Source organism: Heptranchias perlo, chromosome 4, assembly GCF_035084215.1.
Source record: "Heptranchias perlo isolate sHepPer1 chromosome 4, sHepPer1.hap1, whole genome shotgun sequence".
NCBI lineage: Eukaryota > Metazoa > Chordata > Chondrichthyes > Hexanchiformes > Hexanchidae > Heptranchias > Heptranchias perlo.
Genome location: NC_090328.1, coordinates 86524330 through 86545402, shown reverse-complemented (window position 1 = coordinate 86545402; position 21073 = coordinate 86524330). Strand labels below are relative to the sequence as shown.

The 21073-nt window shown below is 42.7% G+C and overlaps 1 protein-coding gene across 3 annotated transcripts in view; it reads right to left on the bottom strand.

The window, feature by feature from the left end:
* dock8 (dedicator of cytokinesis 8) overlaps nt 1-21073 on the bottom strand; it is a 233949-nt gene that overhangs the window by 150599 nt on the left and 62277 nt on the right. Inside the window, exon 1 of one of the 3 annotated variants that reach the window (XM_067983266.1) lies at nt 18598-18702. The exons of the other annotated variants lie outside the window; for them this stretch is intronic. The gene's annotated coding sequence lies outside the window, so the exon portion shown is untranslated. Of the gene's footprint in view, nt 1-18597; nt 18703-21073 lie in introns of those variants that run through there. 3 annotated transcript variants of the gene reach the window in all.

The window sequence follows — 21073 nt, the reverse complement described above, 5'->3', positions numbered from 1 at the left end:
CATGGTTGAAGATGTAGGTTTTCACAAGTCATTTGAAGGTGAAGATCTTGGTAGAAAGGCAGATAGGTTTAGGGACAGAATTCCAGAGTGTAGGATCAAGTCAGCTGAAGGTTCGGCTTCTGTTGGTGGGGTGGGGGTGGGGAGATGCCCCATAGGTCAGAGTAGCATGAGTGCAAGCCAAGACATGGAGCTAGAGGAGGTTCCAGAGATACCATGAGGCAATCCTAAGAAGGGATTTGAAAACAAGATAAGGATGTCAAAAGAAGTGCAATAGAGGATGGGAAGCTAATGGTGATTATTGAGGACAGAAATGGTAGGAGAGTGGGACATGATGTGACAGAATGCAGTAGAGTTTGATGAACTTCAGCTTATGTAAGGTCGAGCTTGAGAGACTGGCAAGGAGAGCTTTGGAGGAGATGAGTCTGAAGATGATGTAAACAAGGGTTTCAGCGTGATAGGGGTCAGGCAAAGAAGGAGGTGGGCAATGTTTCAGAGCTTGTCCTCTGAGTGTGCTATGGGTCCCTCTAACAATATGGCACCACTCAATACTCTTGCTGGTTATAGTATCACTCACAACTGGCACAATGAAAGATTTCCTTGATACAATTCAAAGTAGTAAATCATACCTTCCACCCAGATACAAATCTTAAGTCAGCTGAACTTGCCCCCCTCCACACCTCCTTCCATTAAAGACAGAAACCTCTGACACTGCATGCAACACTGAGCCTCCAAGATATGTAGCAACAGGCCCTTACCCTCCATGACCAAAAGCAAAGAGTGGGGTCACTGGTGCCTGAATACCACTCCTTTCCCACCTTAGGCAGTAACAATTACAGAGAGAGCTCTTCAAAAGAATGTTTTACACTTTTCTGTCTGTACATGTTATTACTGACTCAACAACAAATACAAATGGATATCACCACTGCCACAAGACAGGACCCGTATTGTTAAACGGTAGATGGAACGGTAGTCTGAGGCACAAAATAGTTTATCCAAGATCATGCTCATCAAAGCTTGTCCTCTGATCTTGTGTGCCTCCCCCTTGGGGCCACTAATCTAACTCAGCTTTCAAATTGCTCTGGCTATGTTACAGTATTACACACAACCAGCTGAGGAAAGATGCTCTTCATTCAGTGTCAGTTTTCCAGTTCATTTGAGATTCTTAATGCTGTACAGTCAAGTAAAATATTGAAGTATTTGTCCTGCAATAGCATCTTTGAAATAGATTCATAAGGGGTAATTTTAACTCCCAAGAACGGGTGGGGAGGTTAAAATAACAGCTTTTTGGAGTGGAACCGTATCCCGGCTCTAATGCGCCCACTTCTGGGTTTAACCCAGGCAGATTTGTATGCATGTGCACAACAGACACCAGGAAGTCCCGCCCCCACTTAAAGCCGGCGGGCAGATACTTAAAGGGCAATGTACCTCATTTAAATACTTGAGGTACTTAATATTTTGTGCATTTCAAAAGTAAAATGAATTTAACCTTACCTGTTCGGGTTTCCCATTGCTTCTGATTCATGTCAGGTGAAAACAGACGGGAAGAGCCGGATCCATGAGGTGAGTGCCTTTATTGCACTGCTTGTGGGCCCGGGGGAGCAGGAGTGCTTCATCCAGGCCCAACAAGCTCACCTGGCCAACAGGATCCCGCGATCAGCCTCCCCTCCTCCAATGGTGGTGGCCCTCCACCTACCTTTGACTCTTCACCCGACCTCCGATCTCATCTTCCGATCTCTAACCTCTTTGAGCAACCTCCGATCTTTGCCCAGCATCAGCCCCACCCGCCCCCCCACCCCGCCCCGATCTCCTCACGACATAAGACCCCCCACCGCAATCTCCAAGTCCTGGCAACAGATCCCCCCGTGATCTCCACCACCCGGCATCAGATCCCCCGATGTCCTCCCCGGCCCATGATCCCTCCCTCCCTCCCACTGATCTCTGGCTGCGGCCTGGTACCGCAGGCCTTCCTGCCCGACAGCCAGCCAGCCTGTCAATCAGGTTGGCTGCCGGGCACGAAGCCTAGATGTAAAATTTGTTGACCTCATTGAGGTCACGATCGCAGATTGCGACCCGCCAACTTCGATTCCAGGTTTCACACCCGAAAGTCCTTCCCCCCCCCAACCCCCACTCTCTTCCCGGATCGAGATTAAAATCATGCTCATAATATTTGTAATTAAGTAATTTAAGAGAAATAAATTAGGTTATTCCTTTTTATTCCCTAAATTTTGCCAATAAAAAAAACATACATTCATTTGGTGCTGATTTGCACGGAGTAAAGAAAAACACGTGGGGATCATTCTTTTGATTCTATTCCTTAATTTTTCCAATGAGTTTTTATCCGGTAGTCGGTTTTCTGCTGATCATTCATGTGAATGGTAATGACTTGACTATTTGATGACAAAAGGTGCGACAGAAGAAATTTGACAGGTAAGTGTTAGAGAAAGTAAGTGTGACCTATACAGGAAGTGCACAGCATAGGCAAGATTTTTAGTCTGTAGTTGGTGGATAGATAATCAAAGCATTGTTTTCTGATTCACTAAACTCATTAGTTGGCTAGGCCACATGAAACTAAAAAACCAAACAGACATAAGTCAAAGACGCACATAGATTGAGATTGAGGCAGTAGATTTCCTCATTGTGCTATGTGTAATAAAATTGTAAAGAACAGGTTTATGATTTTGCTACACATAGCGCACAGAGGAAATCATTCCTCAGAGAAAGAGGCAGAGAGACGGATACTTGGAGGTGTAGAAAAGAATGTAAAACATAGAAAACAAGGGGAGAAAAAGAAAGCAGAGATTGACTGAAGGGGAAATCTTTTGGAGTGCCAATTCCAAGTTGTTTCATAAACTTGACTTTCAAAAAAATATTCTCAATGCAGCATCATTGTTCTTTTAATCTATGACGATTAACAATCTGATGTGAGACCATTTCTTAATATATAAAAGGTACATATTCGAAGATTGTAATGATCCCCATCCATGCTTAAAACTGAATGATATCTGGAACTCACTGCCTGAGAGGGTTGTGGAGGCAGGAACCCTCACAACATTCAAGAAGCATTTGGATGAGCACTTGAAATGCCATAGCATACAAGGCTACGGACCAAATGCTGGAATATGGGATTAGATTAGACTGGGCTTGATGGCCGGCGCGGACACGATGGGCCGAAGGGCCTCTATCCGTGCTGTATAACTCTATGACTCTATGACTCTTTTTCCAGGTTTCACTGCTGCACACACTATTCCCTACTCAAAAGATGGTCAGGCAACCTGCTCGCAATAGCACTTTGTAACATGTAATCAAGAGGCGCATGAGAGCAGTATGTAATGAGTCACTTGCTGATTTTATCTTCCTGCCCACAGAGCAGCAACCCGTGATTCATCACATGGGAAGTTGTGATGCTCATTCACTTGATAAATTAACACAAAAATCAAACCCTATTTCATCATTCCTAGATGATATCCTTGAGTTTGTATTGTACAACCTGTATCATTGGCACTAACTATACCGAGGGAAAGACACTGTGATCCTTGAGGTCAATTGCACACAAAAAAGTTTGGTGGTCAGTCATAGTTCTTTGCAGTAACTATCGATAAGATTTATTTTCACCGTAAATAAAAATCATTACACAATGTAATCATGAAAAATAAACTTAAAGTACATGAAAACATGTTTTGCAGAACGGGCATGGAGAGCTGTATTTTCTGCTCTCAGGTGGGCCTGCCTGATTGCCTCCAGTCTGGGGTGTGCGATTCATTATGCTATTGATTATTAATTATGGATTATTAATTTGCCCAAAGAATCTCCATGGGTGTTCAAAGTTACAGAACATAACTGGGTGCTACAACTCATCACCACCCAAACCTGCTGTTAAGAATGCGGGTCTGCCGTAGACACCTTTTCGGGTTCAGTGGCATCAGTTTCTCCGTGAAGTAGTTTGAATGAGTTGACTCACAGCTCCTTATACCCACTTAGAATCAGAGAGTTACGGCACAGAAGCAGGCCATTTGGCCCACTGTGTCCGTGTCGGCCAAAAAAGAGCTATCCAGCTTAATCCCACTTTCCAGCACTTGGTCTGTAGCCCTGTAGGTTTCGGCACTTCAAGTGCCCATCCAAGTACTTTTTCAATGTGATGAGGGTTTCTGCCTCTACCACCCTTTCAGGCAGTGAGTTCCAGACCCCCACCACCCTCTGGGTAAAAAAATTTCTCCTCAGCTCCCGTCTAATCCTTCTACCAATTACTTTAAATCTATTCCCCCTGGTCACTGACCCCTCTGCTAAGAGAGAGGGGTCCTCCCTATCCACTCGATCTAATCCCATCATAATTTTATACACTTCAATTAAATCTCCCCTCAGCCTCCTTTGTTCCAAAGAAAACAACCCCAGCCTTTCCAATCTTTTCTCATAGATAAAATTTTCCAGACCTGGCAACATCCTCGTAAATCTCCTCTGTACCCTCTCTAGTGCAATCACACCTTTCCTGTAATGGGGTGACCAGATCCATACGCAGTACTCAGGCTGTGGCCTAATCAATGCTTTATGCAGTTCTAGCATAACTTCCCTGCTCTTATATTCTATGCTTCGGCTAATAGAGCTTAATCTGGGGATGTAACTAAAGCATCCCCCGTTGCAATCGTGACTGGATATTCGTGGCTTTCACATGTGTATCTTTTCAATCTGTCCGAAGACAGACTGAGTTAAGAGTAGATCCCCACTTTGGTACACCATCTTACTGAACTTCAACCAAATTGACTAATCCCCCACCCAAGAGCGGAATCCACCAGCCTAACTTGGCAACGAGTCCTGCCGAGTTTAAATGAAAAGGATTGTCGTAGCAGCAATGAGCGTGAACAGTTGCTGGAAAGTAAAACTATCTTTCATTGTCTCCAGGATGCTGGTTCAGATTCCCCATCTGAAACCCAACATTTGAAAGTCCTGCTGTCTTGCAAATTTAACCTCTTTAAAGCAATCTTTAGCTTAAAAGCACATTTTAAAACTACTCATTTTTAGGTGCTTTCCATGGAAAAATGGCCAACAAAACCCAGAACTGTGACCCTCTCACTCCCTTTGTGAGTTCCCAACCCTGGCAATTCTGCAAGTGCAGCGACAGGAATGTTCAATTAAACCCAATTAATGCATTCACACCAGGGAATCTTCTCCTTATTTCAAAAAAAGCAGCTGCAACTATTCTTGTAGCAAATAAACCATCACAAGACAATAACCTGGCCTTAGTTGCATCTTATCAGTTTATTTGTTATAATATATATACACACATACACACAAAACACTTCTTTAGGGATAAACACTAAATAAACACACCGGTAGCTATAACTATCAGAAGGGTACAATAGCATAGTGGTAATGTTACTAGACTAGTAATCCCGAGGCTTAGACTAATAATCTGATGGATGTGAGTTCAAATCCTGCCATGGCAACTGGGGTATTTAAATTAAGTTAATTAAATAAAATCTGGAATAAAAAGCTAGTAATAGTGACCATGAAACTACCAGGTTGTTGTAAAAACCCATCTGGTTCACTACTGTCCTTACCTGGTCTGACCTATATGTGACTCCAGACCCACAGTAATGTGGTTGATTCTTAACCACCCTCTGAAATAGCCTAGAAAGCCACTCAGTTCAAGGTGACGGTTCACCACCACCTTCTCATGTGCATTGGGGATGGGCAATAAGATTCCCCATTGACATCCACACCCCACGTGCAGCCAGCAGCAGAAAAAAAATCCCACCTTCCAATTGGTTTGATGGACTCCAGGTCTAACAATTCATCTGATTGGTTGATGCAAATACAGACAACACCAGAATGAGGAAGCATTTTTGGGAATGGGTTGGAGGGGTGAACATTATGGATAGAGTATCTGGCATTACACTAAATCTGAAACAAACTTTAATCTTACAATATTAAAATATACCACATTTATTATGCACATGCCGAACATGTAAAATAGTTTTTTTTTTAAAGTAATAAGAAATGCAAGAAGCTGGTACCTGCTACAAGTCAAACTACAAAACATATTTGGACAATGACAGAACTATTTCCCAGTTTCAGTATGTTGTAGCAGTGAGAACAGAGTACATGATGGATTGGGCCCTGTTTGCTACACCAGGGCCTGGTTCACTTTGAGTGGCTTCCTGCTTTTGGATTTCACCCACTCTACACCAGGAAATGAAATCTAATTTGGATGCTTTGTACATAATTGTATTGAACCTTCCTATTATTTACACATACCTCTGGCCTGAGTCAGGACATGTACTAGATAGCACTGAATGACACTGCAAGAACAGATATCAGGGCACATATCATGAGCGTATGTCATTTGAACAAAAGCCATATACAGTTTGTACAGAAGCTGTTCCTGTTAGAGATGTTAGACAGATTAATACCATTTCCTCCAAAACGAGCATGTCTTGCGTTACTCTTAAATATCAGCTACTTTGCTATAATTGGGCTACAACTTACCCAATGTAAAACATAGATTTACAATACCTGGTAAAACCGACAAGCAAGAACCATGCAGCAATAGAGAGTGAATTGTCACCTTAAAATCAGTAAATACTGCACCTGCCTACGGCATGTGCCAACATGTCAGCGGAACAGGAGACAGGTGGGTATTTCAAATTGGACTGCTTATACCTATTTCATTCAGTTCCAAATCCAATAAAGCCAGTTCTGAACCGGCATCTGGAGCTGATTTTTCTTACAATCTTGAAGTAAATCAATTTAGAGTCATATGGGGCTGCTAATGGTACCGCTTCACATCGGGCACTGGCCACACCCGCGGGACTTCAAGCTGATCTTGTATCTGAATGCAGTGTCAGCTAATTTAAAATGTTTCGATGATACTCCTAACTCATAATGTATGCGCACTGGGAGAATGCCAAGGTTGAGGTGGAATGTTATAAGGCACCAACAGCTGTTGGCTACCCTAAAAGATGTGTCATTTTTAGGGGTAAAACAAGAGCTTCCACAAAAATGTCTGATGCACTGGTTGGGCATGGGGCAGGAGATCCTGCAACTCAGATGGCCATATCTGGAGCACAGAGCCACCCAGCTGTGTAAACCATGCATTTTGTTGAAGGCCTGCTTTGAAGTTACCTTTGCAAATGGGAGCTGGAATGCCACTCAAGTATTCTTGATGCATTATGGGGCTTGCCTATAATCTGCATAGATACAGGGTCCTAAAGGAGCCTTGTGCAGGGTGAGCACAGGTTCGATGTGCCGACAACATTTGGTATCCACCTTATGACATGCTGTAGACAGTAGGTGTTGAGTGGATCTCAGGCCTCGTTGCATGATAATGCAATGCACCATGGCCAATGCACTGCAGTGCCTGTGGCACCATGGACTATGTTATTGGTTACATTTTTTGTTTCAGTTCTAGGCATTGTACATTTGGAACAAAGACTTACTTCTGCACTGTTTGACCCCCTCCAATCAGGTTTCCACCCCTGCCACAGCACTGAATCGCCCCTTATCAAAGTCACAAATGACATCCTATCTGACTGCAACAGTGGTAAACTGTCCCTCTTCATCCTTTTCGACCTGTCTGCAGCCTTTGACACGGTTGACCACACCATCCTCCTCCAACCCCTCTCCTCTGTTGTCCAGCTGGGTGGGACTGCCCTCGCCGGGTTCCATTCCTGTTTATCCAGTTGTAGCCAGATGATCACCTGCAATGGCTTCTCTTCCCACTGCCGCACCATTACCACTAAAGCCCCCAAGGATCTTTCCTTATTTCTCATCCATATGCTACCCCGCAGCGACATCACATGAAAACACAACCTCGGGTTCCACATGTACACTGACGACACCCAGCTTTACCTCCTTCCACCTCTCTCAACCTCTCCATTGCCTCTGATTTGACACGCTGCTTGTCCGATGAGCAGAAATTTCCTCCAATTAAATAGTGGGAAGACCGAAGCCATTGTCTACTTCCACCTCCGTAACGTTGCCCATCTCCACCCCTGCCTCAGCTCATCTGCTGCTGAAACCCTCATCCACGCCTGTGTTACCTCTAGACTTGATTATTCCAATGTTCTCCTGGTCGTCCTCCCATCTTGCCCCCTCCGTAAACTTGAACTCATCCAAAACTCTGCTGCCCATATCCTAACTCGAACCAAGTCCCGTTCACACATTACCCCTGTTCTCGCTGACCTACATTGGCTCCCTATGTGGCAACACCTCAATTTTAAAATTCTCATCTTTGTTTTCAAATCCCATGGGCATGCCCCTCCCTATCTCTGTAACCTCCACCAGCCCTACAACTCTCCGAGATTTCTGTGCTCCTCCAATTCTGGCCTCTTGCGCATCCCTGATTTTCTTTGCTCCACCATTGGCGGCCGTGCCTTCAGCTGCCTAGGCCTGAAGTCTGGAATTTCCTCCCTAAACCTCTCTCCCCTCCTTGAAACATACCTCTTTGACCAAGCTTTTGATCACCTGCCCTAATATCTCATGAGGCTCGGAACTCAATTTTACAATGGTGGCGGGTTGGCAGTGGGGGTGGGGGGGGGGGGGTGGGTGGTGAAGGTGCACGTGGCAAACCCGCTTGAACAAAACTTACTGTTTGACACGATCGCATGTTGATTGATGATGATTAAAGTCCTCTCCGGGTTTTGCACCCAGCAAGAGACAGCGCGAGACTGGAAGACCAGAGTGGGGTGGTGAAGAGGGGGCATCGGAAGGGGTGACATCGGATATTGGAGCAGGGTGCAAAGGTAGGTTCATTTAGTGTTTTCACTTCCTTCCATAGTTTTTTATTTAATTTATTTAGTTTCTTGTTCCCTGGTTTCACCAGGCGTGAATCAGAAGCGGTGGGCAAGCCACCCAGTTAAGTTAAAAATCTTTCTAACTACTTACTCTGTCACAGGTAACGTGCCTTAAGTACCTCAATGAGGTACATTTGGCTCTTTAACAGTCATCCCATTGGCTTTAATTGCTGCTGGGACTTCCGTTTTCGGGTCGCACGTGCGCACACACGTGGGTCCCTGGGAAACTTGGAAGTCGGCGGGTTGGAGCCGGCTTCCGAACCCGAACGGGATTTCCGCGATTTTCGGAGCCCCCCCGCCCCCCAATGCACCCGCAATTGCCTCCTAAAATCACCCCCTCGGTGTCAAATTTTGTTTGATAATCGCTCATTTGAAACGCTTGGAAAGTTTTACTATGTTAAAGGTGCTCTATAAATACAAGTTGTTGTTGTTGTTACTGAAAATAATGTTTCAGGTGAGAAGAGGTTGGCCTGTGATTAATTTGTCCAGAGTGGTCATATCTTACCATGTGTCCTTGTTTCAAAATCAGCAGTTTGGATCACTGCCACATATACTAAGCAAGGTGAGTATGGCAATATTCCAGCTTATTCATCGCAATGAATAACTTTAGGATAGACCGAAAGAGGGTAGATGGTACAACTAGATTCTACGGTGTATCACATCATGATGCATACGTGCCTGTCTGATTCCTGTTTGTGCAGTGTGGCTAGGGCTGACCATGGGATTTTGAGGGCCCCAGTGAGGTTGATCAAGGGTGACCCCTACCCATGTGTATAGATTTTGAGAGGGTGTATAGTCAGCCGCACACTGGCTGGCACTTCTACTGATGCCAGAGTAGCTGTCCTTTTGCTAAGAATCTGAGTTTCTGCTAATTTTAGGCTGTAGATTGACACGTTGAGGTAAATTTTCTCAGTATGCACCAATGGTGAGGTGCTTTGCCACTGGCCATACTTGGAAAAATTAAGCTATTATCTTACGACTTCAAGCTTTACTGATTTTCTATCAAATCTGACATATCACTCGTGGACTCCAGTCTCTAATGACTGCTTTTCCAGTTTGTTTCTGTGCTGACTACATTTAATCAGACAATTTTCTTGAATTCCCTTCAAGCTGCTATGAGCGAAGAATCCATATAACACTTACCAACGTATGCTAACTAATTTATTTGTTTACCATTTAATAAGCACTGAATGACTAACCATATGGGTATATACTATGATTAATAAGTACATAAATGCAGATTAGTTCTTGCTAAATGTGAATTCTGATAAATACATAACATGCTCTAATAATATACACTACTGTATACAACCCACCTATATAAACGTATGCATACTATTAGTACTCATAAGAACTAAGAACATAAGACAAAGTGGTCCTGATATTTACAGGGAGGGTGCGGGGGCGACTGTTAGAGGCCGGGAAAACTTGAAAAATGGAAAGCCCAAAAGTCCCGACGAATTTAACGGCAGGACCTCATTTGATTTATTTTTCTCTGTTTCCTGTCAGGCAGGAAGGACTGGAGAGAGAGATCAGGGGGAGGAAAGAACGGAGAGAGAGAGAGAGAGAGAGAGAGAGAGATCGGGGTGGGGGGGGGGGGGGGGGGGGGGGAGTAAAAAACGGAGCGAGAGAGAGATCGGGGGAGGAAAAAACGGGAGAGAGAGAGAGAGAGAGAGAGAGATCGATCGGGGGGGAGGAAAGAACGGAGAGAGAGAGAGAGAGAGATCGAGATCGGGGGGGAGGAAAGAACGGAGAGAGAGAGAGAGAGAGAGAGAGAGAGAGATCGAGATCGGGGGGGAGGAAAGAACGGAGAGAGAGAGAGAGAGAGAGAGATCGAGATCGGGGGGGAGGAAAGAATGGAGAGATCGGGGGGGAGGAAAAAACGTAGAAAGAGATCGGGGGGAGGAAAAAACAGAGAGAGATCGGGGGGAGGAAAAAACGGAGAGAGATCGGGGGGAGGAAAAAACAGAGAAAGAGATCGGGGGGAGGAAAAAACGGAGAGAGATCGGGGGGAGGAAAAAACAGAGAAAGAGAGATCAAGGAGAGGAAAAAACAGAGAAAGAGATCAAGGGGGGGAAAAAATGGAGATCGCGCGGAGGTTGGAGTGGGGGGGGTGGTCAGCATCGGATCGCGCCGGTGGGGCTGTGGGATCGTCGTGGTAGGGGATGTGGTGGGCTTGACCGATTGTGGGGGGGGAGGGGGTCGGCCAATCCTGGGAGGCACGCAGCCTCATTAACATATTTAAATTACTGACCTGCCTCTCGAGAGTAGGTTACTCGCCCGCCCCCCCAACCCGCCCTGGTTAAACAGGAAGTAGGCGTGTTCGTGGCAGGTAGGGTCAGGTTTCACATTTTTTAAGAATTAAACCCTTACCCCCCGCCCGCTCGTCCTGCGGGGTTAAAACTCTCCATGACCGTTGAGCCTATTGAATGCTCTGATGCGGTAACTATCGAACTGTAGCAATTAAGTACTGAAAGCAGTTAATCCATACTTGATTCCTGACTCCATAGAAATAAGTCAAAACAAATCACTGAACAGGGTTAGTTAATTTGTTGTACATTCAAATAAGTACTGGAGCTCCTTGATTGTCTAACCCAGATAAGCAAACAACCTCTTTCTTGCCTGAGTGAAAAAGATACAAAGGAACAGTCTCAGTGGCCAGATTTTATTGTAGTTAGTCTTTAATCACCCGTTGGTAAAGGAGAATCAATTACATTGGATTAGGCAATTGATTCTAAATTAACTCTTAATCAGTCCTAAATTCACACTTTATTTGCTCCTTTGAAAATTCTTCCTCGATATCCCTCTTTCCATTTCCTGGTCTGCAGACCCTTCTGGCCTGTGCCTTGCATGAACTCAGCTGCATGATTTATTCACCAGTTCTGGTCTGGGCTTCACCTTTTGCACTGTGCCCAACTCAATACCTGCCATAATCTTCAATGCTGCTTCTGCTCCAGGGCCAGTTTTAGAATTTTTCCTCCCCCTCCGCCGCCCCCCCCAAAACCCTACTCCATTTCATGCACAGCCATGGATTTTGCAATTGCCTAAATCGAGCTCCAAGTGTGGAGAGAAACATGCAACACTGATTCCTGTTTACATAATGGAGAGACTATGGCACATTGCAGTGGGTATGTAACTGATTCCTGTTAGTCTCATATTTGATACATGCATGTTCAGTTAATTCTTATTCAAGTTGTGAAGTTTAGTATATTTCAGTATTACTTTATGTACCCCTGTATTACTCAGTCTATCCAAGGGTATCTGTCATGTTGCTTTATAGCAGACATCTTTGGTGGTTTTATACTCTGTGGTTTATGCTCCCACTGAGATACTATCAGAATCCTTTTTTGTGTCAAATAGTACGCGCACGCACCAATTCTGTTGCATAAAAACAGCCACCAATTCATTACCTGATCTGCCATTAATTCAAATGTATTTTCTTGCTTGATGGATGTTAACTAAAAATGTAAGGTCCCACTAAAGTGAGAAAAACGTGGGACCCAGTACTCTGATCAGCAGACACAAGACATTGCCACCAGGAAAGAAAAGAGTCTGCGTTAAGGAACAATAGAATTAAGGGTCAATATAGGAGCTATTACGTTACTGGGTGTATACTATAGGCCACCAAATAGTGGGAAAGAGATAGTGGAGCAAACTTGCAGGCAAATTACTGAGAGATGCAAGGAACTATAGAGTAGTGATAATGGGGGACTTCAATTATCCCAATATAGAGTGGGGCAGTAACAGTGTAAAGGGCAAAGAGGGGGAGGAATTCCTGAAATGTATACAAGAGAACTTTCTGGATAAGTGTGTTTCCAGCCCAACCAGGAAGGAAACAGTACTGGTTCTAAGGAATGAAGTGGGGCAGATGGAGCATGTTTCAGAGGGGGAGCATTTGGGGAAGGGTGATGATAATATCATTAGGTTTAGAACAGTTATGGTAAAGGACAAGGAACAATCAAATGTGAAAATCCTTAACTGGAGGAGGGCTAATTTTATTGAGTTAAAATGGGATCTTGCCCAGGTGGATTGGAATCAAAAATTGGCAAGCAAAACAGTAATTGAACATTGGGAGGCCTTCAAGGAGGAGTTGGTTCAGGTATAGAGTAGACACATTCCTAAGGTGGGGAAAGGAAGGACATCCAAAGCTAGAGCTCCCTGGATGACTAATGATATAGAGATTAAAATGAATCAGAAAAAGGAGGCTTATGACAAATGTAATGTTCATAATTCAGTAAAGAACCGGCTGAATATAGAAAGTACAGAGGAGATCTAAAAAAGAGAATAAGAGGGGCAAAGAGAGAACAAGAGAATAGATTAGTAGCTAACATAAAAGGGAACCCTAAGGTTTATATAAACATATAAATAGTAAAAGGGTAGTCAAAGGAAGGGTGAGACCGATTAGGGACAAAAAAGGAGATCGTCTTGTGGAGGCAGAGAGCATGGTTAAGATCCTAAATGAATACTTTGCATCCATCTTCACTAAAGAGGATGCTGCCATTGTAGCAGTAAAGGAGGAGGAGGTAGTAGTGATATTGGATAGGATAAAAATAGATAAAGAGGATGTACTTAAAAGATTTGCAGTACTCAAAGTAGAAAAGTCACCCAGTCTAGATGGGATGCATCCTAGGTTACTGAGGGAAGTAAGGGTCGAAATTGCAGAGGCTCGGGCCACAATCTTCCAATCCTTCTTAGATATGGGGATGGTGCTGGAGGATTGGAAGATTGGAGGATTGCAAATGTCACATCCCTGTTCAAAAAAGGGGAGAGGGATAACCCCATCAATTACAGGCCAGTCAGTCTAACATCAGTGGTGGGGAAACTTTTAGAGACAATAATCCGGGACAAAATTAATTGGCACTTGGAAAAGTATGGGCTAATAAATGAAAGTCAGCACCACAAAAAGGGGAGTATGAAAAGAAAAGGGATATCAAAATTAACACAAATTTTTTACAATTATATTAGGAAGAAGAGGATGGTGAAGAGCAATGTGGGCCCCTTAAAAACTGATAATGGTGATATTGTAAATGAAAATAAGGAAACGGCAGTCATGTTAAATAACTACTTTGCGTCAGTATTTACAGTTGAGGAAAAGGATAGCATGCCGGATGCCCCAAGGAAACTAATTTAGAATCAGGGACGGGACTCACCATAATTAACTCAAACAAATTAACAGTGATGAAGAAAATAATGGCACTAAAGAATGACAAATCCCCAGGACCAGATGATTTCCATCCCAGAGTTTTAAAGGAAGTAGGTGAGAACATTAAAGAAGCCCTAACTATAGTCTTTCAAAGTTCTCACAATTCAGGAACTGTTCCTTTAGATTGGAAAATTGCACATGTCACTCTGCTATTTAAGAAAGGCGAGAGAGGGAAACCAGGGAATTATAGACCAGTTAGCCTAATATCCATTGTCGGGAAATTATTCGACCCTATAATTAAGGATAGAGTGACTGAACATCTTGAAAATTTTCAGCTGATCAGAGACAGCCAGCATGGATGTGTAAAGGGTAGGTCATAGGGATAATGGGCAGGTACTCAAATTGGCAGGATGTGACTAGTGGTGTCCCAGTGGGATCTGTGTTGGTGCCTCAACTATTCATTCTATTTATTAACGACTTAGATGATGGGATAGAGAGCCACATATCCAAGTTTGCCAATGACACAAAGATAGGCAGCATTGTGAGCAGTATAGATGGAAGCATTAAATTACAGAGCTATCTCAATAGATTAAGTGAATGGGCAAAACTGTGGCAAATGGATTTCAATGTAGGCAAGTGTGAGGTCATCCATTTTGGACCTAAAAAGGATAGATCAGAGTATTTTGTAAATGGTGAAAAGATCAAAACAGCAGAGGTCCAAAGAGATTATGGGGTCCATGCACATAAATCATTAAAATGTCATGGACGGGTACAGAAAATAATCAAAAAGGCTAATGGAATGATGGCCTTTATAACTAGAGGATTAGAATACAAGAGGGTAGAAGTTACGCTACAGCTATACAAGCCCTGGTTAGACCACACCTGGAGTACTATGTTCAGTTCTGGGCACTGCAGCTTAGGAAGGATATATTGGTCTTGGAGGGAGTGGAGCGTAGATTTATTAGAATGATACCCGGACTCCAAGTGTTCAATTACAAGGAGAGATTACAAAAACTAGGGTTGTATTCACTGGAATTTAGAAGATGAAGGGATGATTTGATCAAAATTTTAAGGATATTAAGGGGAACTGATAGGGTCAATAGAAAAAAGCTATTTCCATTGGCTGGGGAGTCTAGGACAAGGGGACATAGCCTAAACATTAGAGGCAGGACTTTCAGGAACAAAGTTAGGAAACACTTCTACATGCAAAGGGTGGTAGAGGTTTGGAACTCTCTTTCACAAACGGCAGTTGATGCTAGCTCAATTTTTAATTTTAAATTTGAGATTGATAGATTTCTGTTAACCAAAGGTATAAGGGAAATGGGGCTAAGATGGGTACATGGAGTCAGGTCACAGATCAACCATGATCTCATTGAAAGGCGGAACTGGCTCGAGGGGCTAAATGGCCTACTGTTCTCACATTCCTATTTGTTAAAGAAAAATCGTGCTTGACTAACTTGATTGAGTTCTTTGCTGAAGTAACGGAGAGAGTTGATGTTGTGTATATGAACTTTCAAAAGGCATTTGATAAAGTACCACATGATAGACTTATTAGCAAAATTAAAGTCCATGGGATTAAAAGGTACAGTGGCAGCATGGATACAAAATTAGTTAAGGGACAGAAAGCAAAGTAGTGATGAACAGTTGTTTTTCAGACTGCAGGAAAGTATACAGTGGTGTTCCCCAGGAGTCACTATTAGGACACTGCTCTTTCTGATGTATATTGATGACCTGAACTTGGGAAAAGAGGACATAATTTGAAGTTTGCAGATGATTCGAAATTCAAATGTAGTAAACGATGTGGAGGAGAGTAACAGACTTCAGGAGGACATAGATAGACTAGTGAAATGGGCTAACGTATGGCAGATGAAATTTAATGCAGGGAAGTGTGAAGCGATACATTTTGGTAGGAAGAACGAGGAGAGGCATTATAAACTAAATGGTACAATTTTAAAGAGGGTGCAGGAACAGAGAGATCTGAGGATGCACATACACAAATCTTTGAAGGTGGCAGGACAAGTTGAGAAGGCTGTTAAAAAAGCATATGGGATCCTGGGTTTTATTAATAGGGGCATAGTGTACAAAAGCAAGGAAGTTATGCTAAACCTTTATAAAACACTGGTTTGGCTTCAGCTGGAGTATTGTGTTCAATTCTGGGCACCGCACTTCAGGAAGGATAACAAGGCCTTAGAGAGGGTATAGAAGAGATTTACTAGCATGGTACCAGGGATGAGGGACTTCAGTTATGTGGAGAGATTGGAGAAGCTGGGGTTGTTCCCCTTAGAACAGAGAAGGTTAGGGGGAGATTTGATAGAGGTGTTCAAAATCATGAGCGGTTTTGATAGTGTAAATAAGGAGAAATTGTTTCTAGTGGCGGAAGGGTCGGTAACCAGAGGACACAGATTTAAGGTGATGGGCAAATGAGGAAACATTTTTTTTAAAACGCAGCGAGTTGTAATGATCTGGAATGCACTGCCTGAAAGTGTGGTGGAAGCAGATTTAATAGTAACTTTCAAAAGGGAATTAGATAAATATTTGAAGGGAAAAAAATTACAGGGCTCTGGGGAAAGGGCAGGGGAATGGGACTAATTGGATAGGTCTTTCAAAGAGCCGGCACAGGCACGAAGGGCTGAATTGCCTCCTCCTGTGCTTTACCTACTATAATAGTATGAGTCTCCACCAGTGTTATTGCCAGCTTGGTGCCATCTACTTAAATACTTCACGTCACTGGTGGAAGGAATCGGATGTTTTACAGCTGAAGTCATGATATTGCTGTTTGCTCTCATACATACATTCGACCCAGAATTTCGGGCTAGATTCCCTCCCCGAACTAAAATATTTTAATTAAAATCCACTTTGAGTTGGCTTAACATAGCTGTTGTCATCAGGAGCAATCAGTAATTACCACAGCCAATCCCAAATCACACACAAAACCCACATGAATGATTAAGCCAGTTAGTGTCCAGAGGGAAGATGCACACGGACAGTGGCTCATTACCAGCTGCCACTAATGGGTTGTTACAAATAGGGGTCTGCTGTAGTTACCTTTTCGGGTTGGGTGACATCAGACATTCTCTTATGCAGTCTGAAAGTCTTACTTTTATGGGAGCTGACTCATGCTGCCCTTTAAGATAGTGTAACCCAGCAATGCAACAAAAGCATCTCCTTGCAATCTGGACTGAATTATTCATGTCTTGCGCATGTGTATCTCTTCCATCGCTCCAAAGTTTGGTTTGAATCGTAAGCTTTTTTATTCTACAGTATAGTGAAATGTGCAGAATACTAGGTACGACCAGAGTCATTTAATTCAATCGTTACGACTTATATTTGTGTAATAATACAAAATAAAGAACACACAACACTATCTCCTCTTCAGTGGATCATCTAACTTAACTTTAGCACAATAATCTCTCCCTAGATTCTGCCCTACAGTCCAGGGATGAACCACTGCAGGCCCCTGTCTTTCACAACTTCTTGCTGTGTGCCTGCCTGTGCAGGGTACTTTTTTCCGAAAAGCCTAATTCCAGTGTCAACTTTTAATCAAAACTGACAACCTTCCAGCCTCCCCCCACCCCCCCGCCTTTAAGAAGCACAGACTATCAGCCTGACTTGGCAATGCCCCCTGCAGAGTTCAACTGAGAGATAAAAATTTAAGGACAATTTAACTCATACTGTTCTAATATGTTTCCCATCGGTTGGTTCAACAGTTGTGCTGGTAGAGCTACAGCATAGTAAGGGAAAAACCTATAATTAGGAAAAATATAGCTTCCAAACTAAAATGAGGGGGTAAAATGAGATGGACTTGCATTGGTGAGATCTACCTTTGTGGACACCTTTTTTCTCTCTCCTTTCTATCATTTATACCGACCCACTTTCCCCTTGTCCATGAACTAGCTCTGTCCCTGTGATCTTCGGGCCTCAAGCCAGATCAGCAACACAAATCCTGTTGTAATGTCACACACCAACAGCAACTGTTCTCAACACTGCAATAATACTAGTTTGCAATGATTTTAAGTTTTACTCTGTAAACTACTACTATCATCAATATCATTCAGAATGATCCTTAAGTAATATTTGAATCCACTTATCTACTTCACAGTCAAGTTATTTAAAACTAGTGGAAACATTTTATAATCTATTAATATTGGGCCTTTCATGGCCCACTAATTACATTTAAAAACACACAAAGGCAGAATGAATTTCAAGCACATCTCACTGGTTTTGTAGCTGTTATCAAAGTGCATTGATATCATTTAATAGCAGTTTTAAAAAATGTTATTTATAAAATCGCATGAGCCTTGAGCCAACCTATTATTTTCCATCAATGACTGCTCAATTTAATGCACAGAACAAAATGGTGAAGCACCGCAAACTATAACTCATGTAACTACACCAGTCAGTACATCAGAATGATGAGAGATCAAGTCTCAAGACTAATGTAAACATCTCTACAACCTTGGTTTCACATTGCAAAGAAACACAATCACACTGGATAAAAATCAGACTATCCCGAGGATGTGAAATCAATACAGAAGATAGCTTGCATATTGCCCAGGACGTTATCAAAGCATGGAATAATAACAATAAGCACTTCTGCCTATCACAATCAATTTCCTTACTAAAATCAGCTTTGTATTAACTACCTGGAATTGCCAAAGTGTTTCTTACCTGATAAGAACGAGTGAAAATGTCTATGTTCTTAAAATGGCGTCTTCGAGCTAATAAAAAAAGAACAAACCTACGCAGTGAAGTCTCCAAGAGGAGAAGTGGTGGTTACAAAACCATTCTTCTTCCTGCCTCATGCAAAACCACACACTATTCTGCAAATAAATTGACATGTATCTGAGATAGGCAGCTGCACTCTCAGGAAGTGATGTCACTGATAGAGTAACAAAATCATAGGAAGTCAGTATTATTTTCACCTTTAATCTTCCGGTCCTACATATTGTAAGACGGCTATAGGCCATGTTTTTGATTGAATGATATAAACTCTGTTCAGTATCTAAATTATATTGTGAACATGTAGCAGCAGGAGATATGTACTGGAGAGGCAGAGTACTGTACTACAATGTGCTAAATCAGCCAACTTAAATCCATTTCTAGGCATATAGTTCATAACTGAGATTAGGTCACATAATGTTTTACATGTGATCGGGTTGCATTAGGTTGAACCTTATGCAGGTCTCAAGAGTTTGGTTAGCTAATAAAGTTTCACTTCTTGCAGTGCCTTGAATGTCATTTCTTCACGTACCGATCATTCACATTCATACACTATGTCAGCACATGCCACTTACTGCAACATTCCCCAACCACTGCTGGAGGATTAGATTTTGCTGAGCTGCATGCGCAAACCAAATATTGGACTGGTTTGGTTCATCCTCACAACTTGCTCACTTCCTTCATATTGCTCAAATAGTCTGTAGTACTCTGACTGGACTGGATATTGGAATTCTTTAAAAGAAAGATCAGTAAGTACAGACATAAAAGTGTACTTTTTCAAACATGCTGTAATAAAAGATAAGTTTTCAGATAATCCCAGAAAGATTGCGTAAAGACTCTGTTGTCTTGAGGGAACATTTGTGTGACCTAGATAAAGAAACTTAGTCCTTTAATTACATTTCTTCTTTCCCAGCACTGGCATTAATTTTGCCAGAAACTTAGCTGGATTCATGCCATGTTCCCAAACCTCTTTGTAACTCACTGCTTCAAATCTCTCTCCCATTTCCACTCCAACCCTGCTTTCTATGGCTCCAATATACTCCAACCAAGCTCACTGCAAACTTCAAGAGCACGATCTTATCTTCTTCTGGGAATTCTGCAGCCCTATGATTTAAACATTGATTTTACCTGGCTCCTCTATTTTTGCATTGGTTTTTCCCATTAACATTCACTATGTTGCCTTCCATTTTGGAGGTGTTTTACACACCTTTCCTCTTTCTAATGCCTCTTCACATTCTGAATAAAATTACTTTCCTGTTTCATCCAGCACAGTTTACCTCTTTCCAGCTTTTAAAAAATCTGTCCACTAAACCCCTTAATTATAATTTTGTACCAAGAATGAGCATTTCTGTATTCTTGTACCTGTACTTTCTGTACCCGCTGTTCGCCCCTCCCTGCTTTATTTTGGTCAGACCTATAAAGAGTTTTCCTACTTTGCTTCATTAGTTCTCAGCTTGTGATGGGCATAAAAGAAATTTAATACAAAATACAACAACTATTGGTCTATAAATCAAACGATTCTATTGTTTGAAAAGAGGAAATATTAAATATTTGTCTTACTTGGGTGGAGAAACAGATTCTTAAGTAAACTTTTTAATGTAACTGTCTCTTATTTGTATAATTTATTTGGTATTATTTGTATTAATTATAATTTGCGCCGAAAATGGTCACAAAAGAATTTCTAGGCCTAATTACCAACAATAAATTGCATTTGTATAGCACCTTTAACGTAGTAAAACATCCCAAGGCGCTTCACAGGAGCCTAACCAAACAAAATTTGGCACCGAGCCACATAAGGAGATATTAGGACAAGTGGTCAAAGAGGTAGGTTTTAAGGAGCATCTTAATGGAGGAGAGAGAGGTAGAGAGGCAGAGGGGTTTAGGGAGGGAATTCCAGAGCTTAGGGCCTAGGCAGCAGAAGGCATGGCCACCAATCGTGGTGAGAAGAAAATCGGGGATGCGCAAGAGGGCAGAATTGGAGGAGCGCAGAGATCTCGGGGGGTTACAGGGCTGGAGGAGGTTACAGAGATAGGGACGGGCAAGGCCTTGGAGGGATTTGAAAACAAGAATGAGAATTTTAAAGTCGAGGCATTGCCGGATTGGGAGCCAACATAAGTCAGCAAGCACAGGGGTGATAGGTGAACCAGTCTTAGTCTGAGTTAGGATACAGGAAGTAGAGTTTTGGATGAGCAAGATGCGAGGCAGGCCAGGAGAGCATTGGGATAGTCAAGTCTGAAAGGTAACAAAGGCAGGGATGAGGGTTTCAGCAGCAGATGAGCTGAGGCAGGGGCAGAGACAGGCAATGTTACAGAGGTGGAAGTAGGCGGTTTGGTGATGATATATAAGGTCGGAAGCTCAGCTCAGGGTCAAATAGAATGCCAAGGTTGCAAACGGTCTGGTTCAGACAGTGGCCAGGGGGAGCGAT